The sequence below is a fragment of the Balaenoptera acutorostrata genome, chromosome 3 (assembly GCF_949987535.1).
Source record: "Balaenoptera acutorostrata chromosome 3, mBalAcu1.1, whole genome shotgun sequence".
Classification (NCBI taxonomy): Eukaryota; Metazoa; Chordata; class Mammalia; order Artiodactyla; family Balaenopteridae; genus Balaenoptera; species Balaenoptera acutorostrata.
Genome location: NC_080066.1, coordinates 86,110,943 through 86,133,311, shown reverse-complemented (window position 1 = coordinate 86,133,311; position 22,369 = coordinate 86,110,943). Strand labels below are relative to the sequence as shown.

The window sequence follows — 22,369 nt, the reverse complement described above, 5'->3', positions numbered from 1 at the left end:
GGATCTGCTTCCTCATCAACACTTCAGATAGTCCACCTTTAAAATTTTTGCCAATTTGCTAAGTACAAAATGGTATCTTGTTTCAATATGCCTTTTCCTGATTGTTACTGAGATTCAATATATTTTTGTGTATATTGAGCAGTCAGGTCTTTCTCATCTGTGAATTGCTTATTCATGTAGTCATTTCCCCCCAATTGGATTGTATGTCTTTTTCTTGTTAATTTGTAGGAGTTTTTATGTATTATGGATTCTAATTCTTTGCTGATCACATGACTTGCAAAAATCTCCTCCCAGTCTGTAGCATTACCTTTTAACTTTATTTATGGTGTCTTTAACTGTATAGAAATTAAAATTTTTACTCTAGTTAAATTTAACTAATTTATCAGTCTTTCCCTTTATGGTTAGTGGTCTTTATATTTTGTGTTAAAAAAATCCTTTCCTGCCATGAGTTGATAAACGAGTCTTATATATTTCCCAAAAGTTTTAAGGTTTTGCTTTTCACATTTAGGTCTTTAATCCATCTGGAAATTATTTGGGGATGTTGTAGGAGGTACATTTTTCTCCTCATAATTCATTCAATGTATTGAATAGTTCATCCTTCTGCTACTGATCTGTTAGGCCACCTTTTTCTTAACAAGTTCCCTTATTGCATGGGTCTGAGTTTTTTACTCTATTCTACTGATCGATTTGTCTGTTTCAGTACCAACACCACACTGTCTTAATTACTGTAACTCATAATACGTCTTGATTGGCCATAGAGAAGTTCCCCCCATTTTATTCTTCTTAGAAATTGTCTTGATTATTCTTGCCTTTACTCATTCAACTGAATTTTTGGGTCATTTGACCAAATGCCATGAACACCTTGTATTAATCTGAGGTAAGCTGGTATCTTTATGATAGTAAGCTTCCCATCCATTAACATGATATATCTCTCCATTTAGTCAGAACATCTCCTCTGTTCTTCAATAATGTTTTATAGTCATCCCCATAAAGCTCTTGCACATCTTTCATTATTGTTACTTCTAGGTACCGTATAGTTTTGGTTGCTACTCTAAGTGTAATTTTTTTCTCTTATAGTTCCTAAATGGTTATTAATGATGTATAGGAACCCAACTGATTCCTGTATATTTATCTCCAATTGAAAAATTTTGCTGAGTTCTGTTATTAGTTCTAACTTGCTTGGGTTTTTTAATGTGGACAACTACACTGCCTGCACAAAATGATTGTTTCCTTCTACCTCCCACTTCTTTTTCTTGCCTTATTGCACTGGTGGGAAACTCTAGTACAATGCTGAATAGTAAGGGTGTTATTTGGGATCCCTGTCTTGTTCTTGACTTAAACAGGGTTGCTTCTAAAATTTCCCCACCACATATAATGTCTGCTGTAGATTTTTGATGGATACTCTTATTAAGTTAAGGAATCTTCCTTATGTTCCTAGTTTGCTATGGCTTTTGTTTGTTTTAAGGTAAAAATGTGTATCTAATTTTATCAGACACTTTCTTTGTACCTACTGAGATGATTATATGGTTTATCTCTCTTAATATGTGAATTTAACCAGTTATTAAGAGACTTTTCATTTAAATCATCATTGCATTCCCAGGATAAGCCCTACTTGATCATGTATTTAACATACTGAAGAATTCTATTAGTAAATATCATATTCAGCATTTTGCAACTATGCTCAAAGGTGAGATTGGTCTATAACTTTCTCCTAGTACAGTCCTTGTCTGATTTTGATGTCAGAGTAAACTAGCTTCATAAAATGGATTGGGTTGCTTTTTCTTTTTCTATTCTCTGAGACTGTATGTGTTAGACAAGGATTAACAGCTTTATGAAAGTTTAGTAAAATGTGTCCACAAAGCCACTTGTGACACCAAGTAGCCACTCTTTAGAGCTTAAAATCTAAAATTTTAATCTAAAATCTTTAGATTTTTATTTCTTTCCCTAGAGCATCCACAAAGTAGGTAGTCACTCTGAATGGTATATCACTCTCAGGAATAGATAAACACCATCTACTGGCATAATTTTTAAAAAAATAAATTTATTTATTTTTGGCTGCGTTGGGTCTTCGTTGCTGTGTGCAGCCTTTCTCTAGTTGTGACGAGCAGGGGCTACCCTTCATGGCGGTGCGCGGGCTTCTCATTGTGGTGGCTTCTCTTGTTGTGGAGCACAGGCTCTAGGCACATGGGCTTCAGTAGTTGTGGCACGTGGGCTCAGTAGTCGTGGCTCGCAGGCTCTAGAGCGCAGGCTCAGTAGTTGTGGTGCACAGGCTTAGTTGCTCCGCAGCATGTGGGATCTTCCCAGACCAGGGCTCAAACCTGTGTCCCCTGCATTGGCAGGCAGATTCTTAACCACTGCACCACCAGGGAAGCCCTACTGGCATAATTTTTAATACCATTCTCCTTGTTTTATTTTAAGAGGGGAAACTGAGGAGCTATTTCTCAAAATATTTTCTTTCTTTAATAAGTTGATTATAAAAAATGATACATGAGCACTGAGAACAGTCAGAAAAGACAGATAAGCTAAAGGAAAAAAATGAATACCCCATGATCCCACCATGCACCATGGTTAGCATGTATATATTCTTCCAAGCACTCTCCCAGGCATATGCACTTTAATATTCACAAACATGGGATCAATGAACACTATTTTCTAATCTGCATTTTCAGTCAACATTCTGCGGATATCTTCCTCTGTCAATAAATGGATTATATCATCATCTTGATGATATAATTTCCTCTCCCAATTCTCCCATTTCCTCTCCCAATCCTCCCATTTCCTCTCCCAATCCTCTCCTGATAGACTTTAATTTGTTCCCAGTTTTTGCTATAAAGGGTCTGGGGACAGTAACAAATAACCCAGCACCAGGCTGCATGTAGGGGGAAAGGGTGTCCAAAGGTGTCTCTTGGCATATGGCAGTATTCCCTCCTAATGCTCCTTCCTGAGCCAGGAGGTGGCAGGTGATGCTGAGAGGGAGCCCCACAGACAGACCCCTTGGTTCCACCTACCCCCATCCCAGCCCTCCCACCAGAGGCCTGCTTGTCCATGTCAGTCAGAAGTCATACTCAAATCAGAAGCCAAAGGGCGGCTCACCCCTTCACAAGGATGGCTGTGCCCTAGCCCAACTTGCTAAAGACAGTCAGACAGATGAGAGCCAAATAGTACCAGCGGGGCCTCTCATGCCCACAGGTGAATCCAATGGACCCTTGCCTAGGTAGAAGGAGCACAGCCACAGCTTGTCTGTTCCAGCTGAAGGCCTCCTCCCACTGTGAGCCCATGGCCATCCCTCACATCCTTCTTCCCGGGGACGGTGGCCCTCGCACCCGACTCCAGCACAGTCCTTTCCCCATGCTGCTGCACTGTGGCTGGTGCTGAGTTCTCACAGGACCAATGCTCGGGGGACTTGTGAACCCTCACAACTAGGGCAGTGTCCACCAAGTAGAAGTAGTCCAATAAATGTCTGTTAAATGAACGACTGAATGAATGATTTTCTCAGGCTTTGAGGCCCAGTCTATCTGTTCAGGATACATACTGGAATGAGGTGTGTATTCACAAAATGTAGACTGAACCGAACACACTAAAAAAAAAACAAATGTACTGAACTCAGCATGAGGTCCGTCCCTTGCCTTTCACACAGAGCTGCCTGCCTGGCCCAGTGAGGCTCTGTCTGTCTGTGCCCCACAAGCAGCAGCATCACCTGGGGGCCGAGATGCATCACCCCCCCCCACCCCACCCTCAGTGCACAATTCCATCAGGAACGCTCTCTCCATGGCAGCAGCATCCATCCCTCCTGCCACCCCCGGAGCCTCCCCATTCATGTCCCTTCATGCTTACAAGCTATTTTAAAACTCAGGGGCTTTTGGGGATCAGAATAGCACAGGCCATGTCTGTCTCTCTGGGTGATCCTCTCTCTCTGTTGGCAGATCTCAAACTGTTCACCACGGCAGGTGCTCAAAAACTCAGGCTCAGGCCACCAGACTGCTAACAAGGATGCCAGCAGGATGCCGAATTCAGAGCCGTGGGAGGATGCCAACTTGGTAATACGTGAAATTAGTAAATAGACTGATGCAATAAAAATGTCAGTCTTTGGAATTCTCCAATTTTTGGATAGATATAAAGCCTAAAAAGTTTAAAAAAAAAACGCAGGCAATAAAATGGAACAAACTCTAATCTATATTGGAAAAAAATAAACAAAATATAGCCTGAGACAGTGGGTATTTAAGCCTAAAGAACTGAGGCTCTTGGAAGGTGCTATAATTAGATTAATACAGTAATATGTTAACCCTCAGTTTAGCTTAAAAAAAAGATAAATGGTTAGCTGTACTAGGGAGCTTGAAACACATAAGGGAGAAGAAACCAGAAGGTACTTCTGGATGGGAGATGATTTGGCAGCCAGCAGTATGCCTTGCTCAATGTTCTACTTAATTTCTTTTTAGTGAAGTAAGAATTTTGTACAATGACATTTTTGGATTTCAGTCAGTATGAGAGTGAAACAACAGGAAAGGGGCGTATGTAATATATCACTTATAATACCCCTTACCTGTATTCTATAGTAACTGTTTTTTGTTGTTCTTGTTGTTCATGCATCTGAGATCTGAGACGTGAGTAAGACACAGTTTGGATATCCACTGGTGCCACGGTCGTATCTGACCCAGTTTGCAGATGGGAGGTGGGGTGGCGGATAGCTTGCTCTCCTGCAAGGTACCCTGAGGTTGGGCTCCTTAGTTCTGCTGGGAGCCTTCCTCTGATGGAACCACTCTGAATAGGGGAGTAGCTGTGGAAACTTGCCTCTCTGGAAGTTGCCCATAAATGTGTCTTTCTCTGAGGCTTCCTTTCTAAATTAAACTTTCCTCATACTTGTCTCAAAGGCAGTAAAAGCTTCCAAATAAAATTCTTTATACTTCATGGTAATATAAGACAATACCACCAAAAAGTTTCACCGTTTCAAATCAAGTCACTGGGTGCAGTCGCTCTAAGATGCTGATAATGGCTGTCCTGGGGAGTCAGGATGCCAGGGCTGTGGCCATGGAGTCGATCCCCAAGTATGGGGAAAACCCCCAATACAGGGAAAACCGAGAGCCAACCCCTGGTCCTGACTCTCGCCACTGAGCCCACAGCAGGGGGTGAAGGAGCCCAGCCCCCAGGCCCGCCGCTGCTGCCCACCGAGGGTGCTCACTGTGTGCTCTGGGCCCAAGTCTTCACCTTCCTGGTATCTTCGTCTGTTATATTAGGGAGTTGGACTAGATGATTCCGCTAATTTGTTTTATATTCTCAATTTAATAATAACCTCTTCTGAATCAGAAACTGAGTTTTTAAGTCTATATAAAAAAAAAGAAAAACCACACTGGGTATTCATGAGATGAGAGCCCATGTCAGTGGGAGGGATTCTCAGCTTTCCTTCTCTCACACTGATTTCCCTCCAGCCACCAAGCTCTCTCCCAGCTCTGCAAATGCCAGTGCTTCAGCAATGGAATGCCTCCTGCTTTTCCCTCCTTCTGAAAGCCTGGGGCATTGACCTTGGAGCCTCCAGCTTTCCTTTTCTTTGCCTTTCCTCCAAAATGCATCACCCCCCCCCCCGCCCCCCACCCCGGCTATCTGGGGCCCTTGACTCCTCTGTCAGACGTCAGCCTGTGCTTGCCACAGAGCAGTGGTCAGCAGGCTCTCCCCAAGGCTTCTCCCTGTGCTGACCTCAGCACCCACAGACCAAGCTGCAGATGGCCAGCCCCAGCAGGCTGCCCTGTGCTGACGCAGCTGCATACAGGAGTTGTATCCAAAACCCTGGGACCAGTTCTTCTCATCAGGCCTTACATCCCTGTCATCCCACTTCTCTGCCCCCAAGAGAAAGTGGCTCATCCTTTTTCTGGTCTCACCCATTGCTTGGTGCATCTTCTCTCCAGATCCAAGCACCCCTTGCTGTCCTCTTTCCCACCCCTCCCCTGAGCCCTCCCTCTATCCAGAACAAACTCTCTACTTGGGACCTGTTCAAGGACCTCCCACCTGGTGTCACTTGTTTGTTCACTCCAAGTTCCAGGAGAGGGGGACCTGGACTGCTGTGTCCACCATGGTGTCCCTGGCACATAGAAGGAGCTCAATAATATTTAGATTTAAACCTCAAAACCCAACACTGACTGGTCAGCCCAGGAAGTGATGTCATGGGGAAAAGAATGGGGATTGAGGAGAGGAGAGCCCGGGGGCCAAGGAAGAGGCCTGAGGAGGGACGGCCGCAGTAGGACAGAGGAACTGTGGTCTTGTCCTTCCCTGGCTTTCACCCCAAACTCAATGGCAGTGGCTCTCACAAGGTCACCGAGTGCCTTCTAATTGTCCATGAGGAGTGTTTGGAAACATGGGAAGATATTTTTGTTGTCACAGCACGTGAGTGGAGGGTTCTATAGGCATTAGTGGGCGGGGCCAGATATGCTGACTATCCTGTAATTTCTGGGACAGGGAATGCCAGCGGCACCCCGAGACACACACCTTTGTCCTTGGCTCACCTGACCTCTAGTGGCACTCGAACCTCCCTCGTTCTCTGCTTTCCTGATCTCCCCTCTTGGTCCTTCTCAGCCTTTGCCAGGACTCCTTTTCCTCTGTCCATGCCTGAAGTCTAGGTGTTCTGAGTTTACTCAGGGCCCTCTTCTCTCTTGCCACGCACTGTCCCTGAGTGTGAGATGTCACCTCTTGCCCACCCCCACAGGTTACTGCTTGCCAGACCTCTCCACCTAGATTCCCCCAGACTTCTCACCCTCCACATGCTCAAAACTTCCCTCATCCCCTTTCTCCCACTCCCCCTGCACCCTCCTCCTTGTATATTATATGTGGCCCTGCCACCTGCCCAGTGTCTGGACAAGAACCTGGGGGCCATCCTTGCCTTCCTTCTCTCTCTCACCTCCCACATCTAATGGGGCATCAGACTGTCAATTCAGCCTCCTTCACATCTTCAATTGTATCCGCCTTTCTCTGTCTCACTGACACCACCTTAGTACTGACCCTTATCATTTCTCACCTGAATGATCGTCCATCTCCTCACTTATCTCTCTACCGCAGCTTCCATTCTAATTTCCACACTGGGATGAGAATTGGCTTTGATGATGCTACTTCACCAGTGAGAACACTGACTGGCTTCCCATGGCCTTGAAGACAAAGTCCAGACTCTTGAGCATGGCATGCTGGTTGCTGAGCTGGTAATCTATCTTCTGTTCACCCCTCCAGCTTCATCCTCCACAAACTCTGAGCTCCTGACTTCAGGCCACACACAGGTGTCACCTGTCCTGCTCTGTTATGCCTGGGTCTCCTCTGCAACTGTGCATATTCTGTTCCCCTGTGCTTGGACATCGGCTCCCCCCTCACCCTCCAGGGCTCCCTTGAAGGACTTCTGACCTCTGAGGGACTTTTCTCTGCAACCACCTTTCCCTCTGGTATATTCTTATCACCATGGAGAGCAATCATCCATTGGCTGGATGAGTGACTTTATGTCTCACCAGTCTGTGAACTCCTTGAGGGCAGGAATCATGATTTATTCATTGCTGCAACTTTAGCCAGGGATTGAAACATAGAGACTGTTTGTTGCATGAAGGAATGGCTAACAGTCTTGACATTTTATTGAAACGCACTCACACTCATGGCAGGAACAATAATGATAACTGGAGCTGGCGGGGCCTCGGGACACTGACACCTACTTCCTCCACGCAGGAGCCTGAGGTCGCCCCACTGTGCCCCTTCCCCACCTGGGCATGGTCGCCCTGGGCTGACCAGTCACTTTTCTTTTTCATTTTATTTTTAAAAATCTATTTTCAAAGTAATATTACATTATTTAAAAAGTCAAATCATTCTATAAGGCTTATAACAAAATGCAGCATCCTCTGGCCCACTTCTGATGCTGGCTCTTTGGAGGCAAAACACTTTAAATTATTTTAGCTGTTGCAACTAATAATTACCTCTACATATTTAAATTACATGCTTATACTGTTAGTTCTTGATTTTATTTGCTTTTAACTTCCTATTAAGGAAGGTGAGAATTTAGCTCTCTTCTCCGTTCATTTCTCCTTCCACCTTCCGATTTGATTCTATTTCAATATTTGGTTAAATCAAACTTCAGTGATTACATTACTGGGATTGAGATACCATTCATAGCTGAGTCATGTATGTTCTATAACTTCCATGACTGCATTTCCTCTCTTATTCATCTTCTTTTCCCAGGCGTTAAACACTGCCTTGTTTTTCTTTTGATTAGTTTTCTATCTAATTCACTCTCAAAGTTCTTAGCAGAATATAAGGTTCTTCTCAAAAGGTTCAAACACATCAACTAATCTACCACTTCAGTTTTCTTTCTTGGAGACTCTTCTGGGAGCGCTCTGTGCTCTGGCGCAAATCTGGGTGCATTTCCCTCTAAGCCTGCTCCAGGCTCTCAGCCCGCTTCTCCCTTCCTCCTTCATCCCTTCTCTCCTGTGTCCATCTCCTGCTTCTTGGGTCTCACGGCTTCCTCTTTCTTAACTTGCTCTCCATGTCAGTGGAACACTTTGTCCAGCACAGGCATCAGCAAACTACCTTAAAGGGCTAGAGAATAAAGGGCCCAAAGTATCAAAAGGTACCTATAAAACCATTTATAATGTAACCATTAAAAAAAGTAAAAATGCTTTTAGCTTGTGGGACATACAAAAGCAGGCAACAGGCTTGACTGGGCCTGGGAGCCTCAGTTGGCTGACTCCTGACCTGGCAACTCCCTGAGGAAGGGAACACGGTAAGGTAATTTTTTTGAGATCTAACTTATCATACAGTGACTTTAGTCCAGGGGTCCCTAATCCCCTGGTACCGGTCCATAGTCTGTTAGGAACCAGGCCACACAGCAGGAGGGAGCGGCAGGCGAGTGAGCGAAGCTTCATCTGTATTTACAGCTGCTCCCCATCACTCGCATTATCGCCTGAGCTCCGCCTCCTGTCAGATCAGCGGTGGCATTAGATTCTCATAGGACCACAAACCCTACTGTGAACTATGCGTGTGAAGGATCTAGGTTGCACGCTCCTTATGAGAATCTAATGCCTGATGATCTGAGGTGGAGCTGAGGCGGTGATGCTAGCGCTGGGGAGCGGCTGCAAATGCAGATTATCATTAGCAGAGAGGTTTGACTGCACAGAGACCATAATAAATCAATTGCTTGCAGACTCACAGCAAAAACCTATCAGTGAGCTAGTGGGAAGCAGCTGCATGGCACAGGGAGTTCAGCTCAGTGCTTCGCGACCACCTAGAGGGGTGGGATAAGGAGGGTGGGAGGGAGATGCAAGGGGGAGGGGATATGGGGAGACACGTATGCATATAGCTGATTCATTTTGTTATACAGCAGAAACTAACACAACATTGTAAAGCAATTATACTCCAATAAAGATGTTTTAAAAAAAACCCAAAAGTCCCTATCAGTGAGTGGCAAGTGAAAACAAGCTCAGGGCTCCCACTGATTCTGCATTATGGTGAGTTGTATAATTATTTCATTATATATTACAAGGTAATAATAATAGAAATAAAGTGCACAATAAATGTAATGCGCTTGAATCATCCCGAAACCATCCTCCCCGCAACCCCCACCAGGTCCGTGGAAAAATTGTCTTCCATGAAACCGGTGCCTGGTGCCAAAATGTTGGGAACCACTGCTGTAGTCTAGCCGCACACTTGACGGATGGTTTGACTGGGTTCAGAACTCTACATCACCAGTCATTCGCCTTGAGAATTCAAAGACACTGCACCACTGTTGTTTAGCCCTCGGCGTTGCTATTTAGAAAACTAGTGGGTTAAGGGCCTGGTTTTTCTCTCTGGAAGCTTTAAAGATCTTTGCTTCATGACAGTTCTCCACTCACAGCCATACTTCTCCGTCTCCAAGTTTCCACTGCCTTAGTCCCTCTAGCACCCAGGAGGGCTCATGCGATGGGTGGGGGGACCAAGGCAGAGGAAATGGAGAGGAGCACCTGGGTGGGAGGGGCTGCAGGGAAGGGAGGCACCAAGGATGAGGCAGAGATCTGGGGCCACGGAGACGGGCTGGAAGGGAGGTCAGGAGAAGGACTTGCTCCTGGGGTGGAGGTCAGAGGTCAGAGGGCCCCTGCTGGAAGCCAGCTTTTCTCAAAGTTTTGGACTGTTTAATATTAAAAGGGGCTACTCTCTGGGTGGAGAGGCCCAAGAAGGCTGGGGCAGCTGTGACTGGCAGACCTGCTGCAGGCCAAGTGACCCTCAAGAGAAGGGGCCTGGCCTACAGCCCCTTGCCCCTCTGGCTTCCCTGCCACATGACCGGACCCCCTGACCAGCTGCACTTAGTCCTTGCCTGGCCTGCATCCTGCCTGTATGACAGTCTCAGCCCCTAATGATCACCAACCTTCACCCCTCTTCAGACTTGGCTCAGACCTCAGCCACTCTCATTGGGTTACAACAATATGGCAGAGCTATATTTATGTGGAGAGGTTTGTTTTTTTTTTTAACAAAAATGAAACAAAGAAAACCAAGGGTGGTTGGAACCAGACTTCTTCATGCATGAGCATCAGCCCATCACTGACTTCCCTCCTGGGGTGAAGGGAAAGCTGGGTGACAACTCTCTAGAGATAATGCCTGGGTGCTTACTACACCTGCTGGTCTTAGGATGTACCATCCATCATTCTCGACATAAACACCTGCTTTCTGTAAGAGTTTACTCCTATCTCAATTATTCTGCCTCTCATATACTCTTATCCCTCCCTTAAAAATCACAGTGGTCATATTCACCCACTTGCAATTAATAAGACAATATGGCTGCTTAATAAGGAAACTCATACTGCTTTCCACTTGAAGATTAAGAAAGTAATTTTTTTTTTTTAATGGAAGGAAGAACTTTTCTGGAAGGGTTGAAAATGCATAGTTAATATATGTTTTTAAATCTGAAAAGGGGTAAAATAATTATATTTTATAATATAAATCAAGAAAGTAAAGATAGACAAAATCCTGGCTGATGGGGAATATCAATCATTAAGGGTGCTTGGGGCTAATTTAAAACTAGGTTAGAAACTCTGATAAATGTGAGTCTAAAGGGTGAGCACTTCTGTTTTCTACAAGCTTCCTGACTGGGCTACCCCTATTTGATGGACTAGAGTAAAATAAGGTGGAGACAGGGAGGCAGTGAAGAATACTGGGACCATGATATCTCTTATCTTCAGCTCCGAGATGCACAAGAAATCCTCAATACATTGTCTTTTTTTAAAATACTTGTTTTAAAAAACAAGTATAGTTAATTTACCATGTTGTGTTAGTTTCAGGTGTACAGCAAAGTGATTCAGTTACAGATATTCTTTTTCAGATTCTTTTCCATTATAGGTTATTACAAGACCTCAATACATTTTTAATTCCTTCAGAAATAGATACATATAATATTATCATATAGCTTTTCTTTTTTTAAAGGAATTTTATTTATTTATTTATGGCTGCATCAGGTCTTAGTTGTGGCATGCAGGATCTTCATTGAGGCCTGTGGGATCTTTCGTTGCAATGTGCGAGCTCTTCGTTACGGTGTGCAGGTTCTTCGTTACGGTGCACAGGCTTCTCTGGTTGTGGCGTGCGGGTTTTTTCTTTTCTCTAGTTGTAGCACATGGGCTTTGTAGTTGTGGCGCATGGGCTCTGTAGTTTGCAGCATGCGGGCTCTCTAGTTGAGGGGTGTGAGCTCAGTAGTTGTGGCATGTGGGCTTAGTTGCCCCGCGGCATGTGGGATCTTAGTTCCCTGACCAGGGATTGAAACCCCATCCCCTGCATTGGAAGGCGATTCTTTACCACTGGACCACCAGGGAAGTCCCTCATATAACTTTTCAATAATGAGTTTTTTTGCAAAGACAGACCAAACTTGGGGATGGCAGACCAATACCTCCTAAAAGCGAATAATCCTGTTATAACAGAATTTTAAATGCCCCCCTCTTTTTTTTTAATTGTAAAAGTAATAAAGACACAAAATCAATGTGTAGATGAACAAGTGGAAAGTGAAAGTCATTCATGTTTGGGATGGGGGTCAGGGAGGGAGTGAGCGTCAGGGATGCAAGCTACACACACTGCTGGTCAGTGAGCAACAGTAAGGCCACAGTCTAGAGCCAAAATGGCGGAGTCAGCAAGCTCACCCAGCAGGTCTGTTTGGCCTCAAACCTATGAGCTCATTATCCACCTTGACTATTTACACTTCCTCTACTTGGCCTGAGGGCCCAGGCCAGGTGAGCTCAGAGGGGAGGGTGTGATGAGGTGGAGAGAGAGGGAGTGCAGAGCCGAAGCCAGGGCAATGGGTGAGTAGGAAGAGGACTGAAGAGAGAAGCCTGGAATCACACCCCCACCAGTGGGCAGGCAGGAAGGACCCACTGAGGCCTGGCCTGATGCGGAAGTGGATCACAGGGGACGGAGGGAAGAATGAGTTTCAAGAAAGAAAATAGAGGGACTTGGGACAAAACTGCAAGAAAGTCAGAAGGACGACCAGTGGATAAGTCCACTGAATCTCATTCAGTGGTTGTTTTTAAAATAATAACCTGATGAAAGTTATACATACTCATTGAGAAAAAATCTGGAAGGAAAGCGCAAAGAAGGAAATTAAAATTGCCTATAAACTCATCATATAGAATGGTTAATTCTGTTCCAGCATTAAAAAAAAAAATGCATGTATGTGAATGTGAGGGAGAGATTTTCCTCCCCTCCTCTCTATAAAAAAGGGGTGTATCATCTACGAAACAAAGAGAGACTCACAGACATAGAGAACAGACGTGTGGTTGCCGGGGGAGAGGGGAGAGGGAGTTTGGGATTAGCAGATGTAAACTATTATATATAGGATGGATAAACAACAAGGTCCTACTGTATAGCACAGGGAACTATGTTCAATATCCTGTGATAAACCATAATGGAAAAGGATGAAAAAGAATATATATATGTTTAACTGAGTCACTTAGCTGTACAGCAGAAATTAAACACAACACTGTAAATCAATTACACTTCAATAAAATCTTTAAAAAAGGGGTGCATGTATATGTATATATAGGTGTGTGGGTATATATGTATGAATAAATATACATGTATATATTTTATCAAGCTTTCTTCATACATTATAATGCAAACACCTATAACATATGTTTTTCAAATTAATTTTTCTTAACAGCTGAGTAATATTCTTCTGTGTGGAAATGTCATTATGTATTTAGTAATTCAATAACTATTTAATTGAATATTTACCTATATGTTTAGGTTGGATATTTAGATTTGTTTCTGCTCCCCCTTTGGGGGGAGCAGCTTTAAATAGTGAAAATCTACCACTTACTTTGTGATTTGGGGTAATCTCTGTGAATCTGTTTCTTTATCTGTAAACTGTAAATAATACCTGCTTTCTCCATGCCCTGGTTTTGCTATGAAATCATGTGTGTAGGATATTTCATTGTTCTTATGACGTCACAATTTAACTTTGAATGACTTGGCAGCTGGCGAGGCCACCAGAAGAGTTGAGAGAAAGTGATGGAAAGTTAACAGTCCGGGTGTAGCTGTGCTGAGTTGACTTGTCTCTTGGACAGTGAGAAGATGAGGTCCAGATGACTTTGAAAGGCAGGATTCTTGCTGTGGAGAGAGGAACGGGTTAGACCACAGCTTTGGGAATCTTTAGCTTCATGCTGGAAAAACGGGTGGTCTTTTCCAAATGAAAGTGTATTGTTAAAAAAGAACAAGGCCAAGAGCTCAGCCTTAGGAGACACAGGTAGGAAAAAGATATTAATGAGGGATGCAGAAGGAGCAATTGAGGAGGGGTGCAGGGAAACCAGGATTATACAAAGTCAGAGAAATCAAAAGGAAAAAAAAAAGTCAAGAAAATTCAGGTTTAATTCCCATCAGATACTGCTCTGGGCTCGCTAAAAGTTGACTCTGTATTAACTTAGCTCTGCCTGCTTCATTTGACTGAGATTGAATCACTGAATTAAACATTAAGGGTAAGAGAGGCTAACACAGATGAATAAATTTCCCTCTTTCCTTACAAAATAAAAAATCAATTTAAACAAAGATTAAAAACATAATTGGAGAACTAGAGGCCAATAAATCTATTCCTGAAGCTGGAAGCTATTAAAGTAAACTAACCTTTGCAATTGTCACTGTGCGTCTGTAAAACCTGCCAAATTCCTCTCGGGTATTAAAAAAATGTAAGAATCTTCTGAGGGCTCCGTGTAGGGCTCTCCTGACCTGGAAAGTGGGCTGGGTACACGGGAAGGGCCTGGTGTGGGCCTGTAGTGTCTGACCTCTGGGCAGCTGTGCTGGGAGGGAAAAAGCTCAGGAGAGGAAAAGGGGGGAGGGGTGTCAAGAACACAGTGGAAGGTGTCAGAAGGAAACATAGCAGGGGTCCTTTAGATATCCCAACACCCAGAATAACTCTGATCCTTTTTAAAAATTATATATGTTTTGGGGGAACGATAGAGGAGCCAGAGTGTGTGGCTTCCAATTCTGGTTCTGATGCTGCCTGGCAGTGTAGCCAATGTTCTTAGTGTCCCCAAGTAAATATTTCAGAAGGGGGACTCTTGTTTTCTTACAAAACCCCTTCTTCCCCAAATAAAGGTCTCTTGCATTTTTTCAGGAATGCTTTTGGACTATATTCTTCTGGAAAAGCACATCTATTCTTAGGGCTCAATCTGATTTTCTTCTTTGTACTGTTTTCACATATTCTACCATGAGCTTGCATTCCTTTGGTGGAAAATAAATGTTACTAAAAAGCAATATGTTAAGAGACAGCACTAAAAACTCAAACCGCAGTTGTCCAGCTCAGAATCTCAAGTTCTCTTCATTGCACTACAGTCTCATCTTCGAGTTTTCTCTTGCCCTTGAATCCAACTGGTCACCCTGTCCTGGGGACTGTGTATCTGGAATGATTCTAAATGCTGGAGTGGAAAAAGTGCCTTAGGACCCAACCTAAGTACACGCTGACAGAGGGAATGTTTGTTTGTCTTTGCAGTTCTCTTGACTCTGCTTCTTAACCCTTCTATCCTCTTGGGGTTTGCCACATTCACCACCCACCAGGTTCCCAGGACCCTAGACATGCACGTGGCTGCAGGGTCCTCCCAGGACCTTCTCTCTCTGAACGCTGCTTTGTGCTGCTCCCCTCATCTTCCCTCCCAAACCACCCCTCACCAGCCCCTGTTCTGGAGCCTGTGACAGCCCATCCTTGCCCATGTGTTATTGGGCCACTGCAGGTAATGTCTGCAGCTTAAAGCAGGGCTTTCTGGAGATATAATGTCCTAACCTACCAGAAGGAGCCTAATGAAGGAACTTAATGGTCTGAGGGCCCTGTGGGAGCTGGTGGGGGATGTAAAGAAGCCTGGTGGCATCCATCAATCTAACTACATAGCCTACCTGGTAAAGAGCACTGTTTTTGGAGTTAGTTAGACTGGCTTCATATCCACTGAGAAGCTGCACATCCCTGAGCAAATTACTTAATCTCTCTGTGCCTCAGTTTCCTGGTCTATAAAATGAGGTTGTTTATAGTACCTAGCCCAGAAGGCCTATATAAGGCTTAAATACCATATAAACAGTTAACCCAGTCTGAAATACATTGTATGTGCTTAATTAATATAAAATTAAATAAAAATTCAAAACATCATTATTATTTTACATTCAGTACTAGCCCTCTGGGGCTGGACTCTGGCTGGCAAAGAAAGACTATCCTCACAATTTCTCATCTTGTTTGATATTTGCACAACTTCTTAAACCTAGTTTCTCTACCCTGTAACCTGAACCCCAGTCTTCTCTCCCTGACTTTCTTAACATTACTCCAAGGAACCAGACTCAAACGTGGTAGGAAAGCTGCTGCAGAGGCCAGCAGACAGCCCCCGTCACTTCCCTCCCATATTATTCACTGAAAATCTGTTTACCTTCCCAGCATAACTCCCAGGCCCCAAATCAGGGATGCAGGACATGTGTGCTCACCAGAACAACCTTTTACAGAATTTCCTCCCGCACATGAAACTGGATGCCTCTACCATACAGATATCAACTGGGCGTCTCCATGAAGCTACGCATCACCAAAATGCTTCCTTTCGGGGCTAGAAAAGTTTCCCGGAAAGCACATTTTACTTTCCAGAAGACAACCTAGAAGCTAGTGGCTGCTGCTGTGGTTTTTCAACTGTTTAAACCAGTATTTGGACACGACCAAAGTGTCTCCTTTTTTTTTCCTGGAGAACTGAATTACAAAATACTGGTTTCTATTAGGGTGTGTCTAGCACTTTCTGTGCTGCCAAGCCTTCCATGTTTATAGTCTGCACACTAGATTTTCCATGAACAGGCTCAAATTTATTCCCAGGCAATGATGTTTAGGAAACCCAATATGAACGTGAAGATTGTTCTAAAGCAGTTTCAGAATTTGTGTTATGCAGTTGCCTAAAAAGAGCATGTCTGATGTATAAAAAAATAATATAGTTTGGGGGCATGTCTTAATATATGTTGGGGAAAAGGTACTCACTCTCATATGTTTTCTTGAATTGAGGTATCACAGGAAACTTATTTTTTAAATTCTTCTTCTCTATCCTTTATTTCTATACTTGTACAGAATACAGCCCAAACACCCACCTACACAGGCATTTTACAGAAAGAGTTGGAAGCCAAGTGACTGAAAAACAAAACAAAATTATGTATATAGTGTCTTTATAGAGATTTACATGTGAATTCAAATGGGAGCCAATGGTAACTCTGGAGGACAATGAACCAGTTAGAGAAAAGTGCTAATGGGAAGTGTGACTATGATTTGGTTTTGACGACAAATAAAAAAGCAGGCGCCATGTTTTTAGAGAAAAATAAAGTAGGAAATAGAGCTTTACATTTACACACACATTCTGTCTCCAGCTCCCAGAAACTTACATGCTGGTCACAACCACCACAACATCCAGTGTTACGTTTTGAGCAGGTCCGCCCTCTCCTCCCTTTAGCCCTCTAAGGGGGCCCCACTGCGCCAGGCCATGCTTCTCACAGGCTCCTGTCCTTGCCACCTCCTCTGTTTCCCCTGACTTGCTCTTCTCCCCCATCTAAATCCTTCACTCCTTCCAGGCTATCCTCAAGGCCCATCTCCTCCATGAAGCCTCCCCACCAGAACCCCAAGCCACGATGCCCCATGCTCCAAAGCCGACACTGTTTATTGCTGATGCCGCCCAGTCTTGCAGATTCCTTTTGGGTGGGTGTTTTCTCTCCCTATGGCTGCAAGCCTCTTGAGGGCAGGGCCACATCTAATTCCATTTCGGTGTACTACCATAGCACCTCCACACACTGAACACAAAACAGAGGATCAGCCAATATCTATTGGATCTGTGAGGTCTAAAATGGCTAATTCCATCTGGCTATCTAAATTGCCCTAATGAGGTCTAGATAATGTTTATAGCTCACCAACTATCCCCTGAACTCTGCCCGTAGGCAGGGCTGCCATCCATCATGAAACATCCCTGAGGAACTTTGGAGGCCATCTGTGGTGAATGCACAGTGTACGTAAGGCCCAGGTTCCCTTCCAGAATGAAGGACTAAGCACTTCACAAGCTGCTGGTAGTGATGCCTGCAGACAGCCCTCAGCTGAAGGGAACAGCTTCGCCCAAGATGCAGGGATGGCATGAATCTAATGACTAATCATTATGTCAGGGGATATAAAGGCCTGGCCCCTCATCCCAATTCAGTTCTTTTTTTTTTTTTTAACATTTATTTATTTGGCTGCACTGGGTCTTAGTTTCGGCACATGGGATCTTTAGTTGCAGCATGTGGGATCTAGTTCCCAGACCAGGGATCGAACCTGGGCCCCCTGCATTGGGACTGTGGAATGTTAACCACTGGACCACCAGGGAAGTCCCGCAACTCAGTTCTGAAGGGTTTTTCAGCTCCAGAGCTCGAGGCTATTGTTGGGTCTGCATTGCAGCTCAGCTTCTCACTCTGCCCAGTCTGGCATCCCTCCCCTCCCTTTCTCTTTCCTAGGTATTGATCCCAAGAGCATCCCCAAATAAACACACTGCATGGTAACCTCCATCTCAGAGTCTGCTTCCTGGGGAACCAACCTACAACATCATCTATACATCCATCCATCTATCTAGCCAGCCAGCCAGCCAGCAACCTACCACTGTGTTTAGGGCACGCAGGTGGTGTTTGTGGGTGCTGATACAGGTGAAAAAGACCCAGTCTCTACCCTTAGGGAGCGAAGGCCAGTACAAGAGATGAGACATGTATAGGAATAACTGTGAAGCACATAGTGGAAAGTGGATGGTGTCAAGAGAGAACATATAAACAGAGACACAGCCAGGGTATAATCCCAGGGCAAGGGGGTGAGAGTCTTCTGGCACTGGCTTAAGATGTGGCCATCGGTATATGCTTCCTATCTCCCTATCTGATCCCAAGCCCTGGAGACAGGATGGACTGTGTCCTTATCTCTCTTTGCACTTCCCATACTTCCCAACACAGAGTCCCAGACAGTGCAAGAAATCTTAAAACACTGAAGCAAAACACTGCAGGACAGCGTTGGCAGTTCTACTTTATAGGGCAGGTTTCTGGCTGCCTGTCTGGCCTTTTAGTGCAGAGTTCTCAGGAGGCTCCTCAAGATGCTCATTCATTTACTATGTCCATAAAACCTCGGCAACGTGAAAGCACAAGACAAGGCCCTGACCCTCAAAGCAGCCCACTATGTGGATGAGGCAGAGGCCCCTGAAAATGTCCACAAATAAGAACAAGACCTGGGACTATGACTAATAGCCAAGTAGTGCATCATCCCCAGGTGGTCCCTGCCCTTGGTGGGCCAGTCCATCAATCGTCGAAGGTTACTCTGTCAGTTGACAAAGGTTACTGAATAGCCTCCATGAATAACCCAACAATGAGAATCAACAAGCTCCAGAACCTTCATGATCCTCCAAAACCAATGCCCCAGCATAATTTATTGTCTACAGGGGAAGAGTACCTTTAAGAAAATTTAAGTAATCACTATTAGGTGTCTGATGGAAAGAAAAGAAGCACTGGCAGGGTGGGGAAGCCAGTCTCCTGCATTTCCCTGCCTTAGCCCAACTCAACATGCCAGTCCCCTTCCACTCTCCCTCTCCTTTTACTGCTTTCGTACAATCTGTCACCAACTTCTGTTGTTTGTTTCTCTGAAATGGCATTTGCATCCTTCCTCTTCTGCCTCGCTTAGTGCTACCATCCCCTCCGATTGTGTGGCCACGAGGCTCCAAGCCTAGGCCATCCCTGCACTTCATTTCTGTCTGATGCGGCTTCCGAAAACCCAGATCTCAGTCGGTCATGTCTCTGCTCTACTATCAGCTCAACGGGGGCTCCTTCGGCACCATCAGGTACTAGTTATTAAGACCCCCTGTTGTCAGTGGCTCTCCCTACACTCACCTAACTTTACTTCCCAGTACTCCTTAGTATATGTCCTCCACTCCAGTCACCTTCCTGTTTATCTGTGCCTTGCTCAGTGGTGTCTGACTTCTGGAACGCCTTTTCTCCTTTTGGCCAACTATTGAATCCTACCCACTCCTTGCCACTTTGTTCACAAGGACCAAGCTTAGGACCGAGGCGATGGGAAAGACAGGAAGGACAAAGTCAGGGGCCTGCTGTTTTCCTACTGCTTTTATCATTTTGAAGTTTCCCTACCACATCCTGATTCCATCACACAAAAATGCTTTTCTGTAGCACCTACCCAGCCACAGGGATGTTCCATCAGCTTGACTGCCCCAGACCACCTAGCTCTGGGTGGAAGGAGCTTGTCTTCTTGAGCTGGGTAGACTATCTCTGTCTTACAAGTCAGAAAGGGAAAAAGCTGACACTGCTGTTTACGCGCTTGTTATTTCCTAGGAAAGACTCAAATCATTGCCGAGTTAATACACCAAGCTCTAGGATTTCTGAGAGATGGATGGTGGGTTTGTCAAAGGAGAGACTGCCAAGTTGGGTCTCTGGAAAGAATCCAGTGTTCCATAAACCCTGTCTCTTTCCTTATCATAGAAAGAACCATAAAACGACAGAAAGGCAGAGGAGAGCTGCAGGCAGCAGAATGACTTAGAAGCACCATCCTGTGCTTCCTGAAAAACAGAAAATGCAGATTAAGACAAATCTCATCCACACACACCCCCTTTACTTCCTATGCAGGGTACTGCTTGATGAGAGAGCTGCACAGCAGATACTGGGGAGATCTTTGGAAAAGTCTCTTGAAAGGTGTACAGTAAAGAGTAGGTGGTACTCAGAGATTTCCTCACTGCCAATCTTTGACTGGGAAGGCTATGAGATGCGCAAAAATGGAGAGGAGAATGGTGAGTACCTCCTGTTCCTCCTGTTACCTTGAAGGGAAAAGGTGCACCAGTGTGTGGGGGGCAATTAACCCGTCTTCTTCTATTGGAAGTGGCATGAAAGTGGCGAATCTCCAGGTTATCAGGTGGACTGGGTAAGGCCACCTTCTCTACTTTGTGCAAGTTTCTCTAGAGCTGAAAGAAAAGGATGGTGAAAGCAGTAGTTTTGAATGTTCCCATCTTTATGACTTCAGCTGGAAGATGATGCGGATGAGAAGATGTACCTTAAAAATAACTTCCCCCAAAGAAACAATCAAACACATCTGCACACACACACACACACACACACACACACACACACACACACGAGAGAGAGAGAGAGAGAGAGAGAGAGAGAGAGAGAGAGAGAGAGAGAGAGAGAGAGAGAGAGGGAGGGAGAGGTGGGGGGGGCGGAGAATGAGAGAGTGAAAAGGATAAAATTCAAAACAAATCTCCTTAGGCAATTACATTAATGTGATAATAATGACAATAATACTAATTGTTTTACACATGCCTAGTGATTTACATTTTACAGAGCTCTGGGGTACATTATTTAGCAGTATTCTTACAACATAATCCAATCAGGTGATAAAAATAGCAGCTGCCATTTATTGAATGATTACCAGGAGGAATACTTTTCATGTGTTATTTAATCCTCACACCCCCCCCCCTTGTACTATTGTTATCCCCATTTTACAGAGGGGAAAACTGAGGTTTAGAGATGTTAAGTAACTTGCGCAACAGGTAGAGATTGAGACCTGGGTCTTTCTGATTCCAGAGTCCAGGCTCAGGACCTTAATAAGGTCTGTCTTATGGCAGGGCTTTTTCACAACTTCAGGAAGGGGAGGGCACTGAGGAGGAAGCAGCCCTTCATCTTATCTCCCTGTGAGGTACGTACACACAGACACACACATGAATACTCCAAGAGATCCCACTTCCTCTGCTGTGCTTCTCAGTTACAAACCCATCCAGCTTGCACAGATACAGGTCCACAGGTGAATGTCCAGTTACTTACAGGGACAATGGTCAACTCCTATGGATAATTTAACCAGTATCTGAAGCTGCAACAGGAGTTTCCATTTGATAGGATGCAGCCATAGCAAGGCGATGAATTAGCAACTAGTTTTGAAGCTTTGTCACGAAGAATACTTTAAGACTGAAAATAATGAGGGAGACTGAATGCCATTTAGCAGAATGGCTTGTGACATTCAAATAAATGTTCAACTTGAGATTCAAGCACACAGAGGAAGAAGAAATGACTGTAGAAAACAGTAAGGCACAAACAAATGGTGACAGGTCAGAGAGCTGGCTGCCCTATTCTTCATCAGACCCATCTGACCTCAGTAGTCATGACTACTGTTAGTTGTGCAGAGGTCTTCTGACACAAACACACATGAACACTCTGGGATACTCCTTGCTGGGCAGGCTGTGGGGAGAAGCAACTGGACCCTTAAGAACACCTTCCCTCCCCTTTCATCCAAGTACCAACTCTTCTGAGTGTCTCCTGCCACCCCCCTGCTTCCCCTCCCCTCCTCTTTCTCAAAGCCTCCTTATCCTCCTCCCCTTCTCCATCAACCGGCATAAAAGATCTGAGGGTGAGAGCAGGGAGCGCATGTTAGTTCCTCGGATTTTGAGAGAGTAAAGTGTCAGTGTCAATGTACTCACTCCCCCTCCTTTTGAACTCTAGAGATAGATAGACACAAAACACCCACTGGAACTTTTAAATGATGTGAAGAGATCCACAAGCCACCTGTGAAACAAAATCTTGGTGCTTCACAGTCACAGGAACATACAGGTTCGAGAAGGGCTCATGTTTATTAATTGTGTCCACACATACCTACACAAAGCAGGTGGTCCTTGCACACACACAGGAATCCTCACACACAGGCATCTTGACGATGCCATCTTTCTTTTCCTCCATCCTCATCTCTTCCCACCCAGCTGTAGGTGTTGACCACAGCCGCCCTGTGAGAGGCTGAGGGGTATGATGCAGTAAAAAGGGAGTCATTCCGCCCTTGGCTACTCCCTGGCTCTGATTCGTGGGTAAACCACTTAGCCTTTCTGAACCTTTGTAAAACGGAAATAACCACCTGGCTAGATGCTGT

At 44.7% G+C, this 22,369-nt stretch overlaps 1 protein-coding gene and 1 long non-coding RNA gene across 2 annotated transcripts in view; one reads left to right on the top strand and one right to left on the bottom strand.

The window, feature by feature from the left end:
- Window positions 1-22,369, top strand: part of LOC130707546 (uncharacterized) — a 44,051-nt gene that overhangs the window by 3,864 nt on the left and 17,818 nt on the right. The window contains exon 2 of the long non-coding RNA XR_009007465.1: window positions 20,089-20,249. This is a non-coding gene — a long non-coding RNA (uncharacterized LOC130707546). The remainder of the gene's footprint in view (window positions 1-20,088; window positions 20,250-22,369) is intronic.
- Window positions 1-22,369, bottom strand: part of TNFAIP8L3 (TNF alpha induced protein 8 like 3) — a 40,244-nt gene that overhangs the window by 16,544 nt on the left and 1,331 nt on the right. The gene's annotated exons all lie outside the window — the stretch shown is intronic.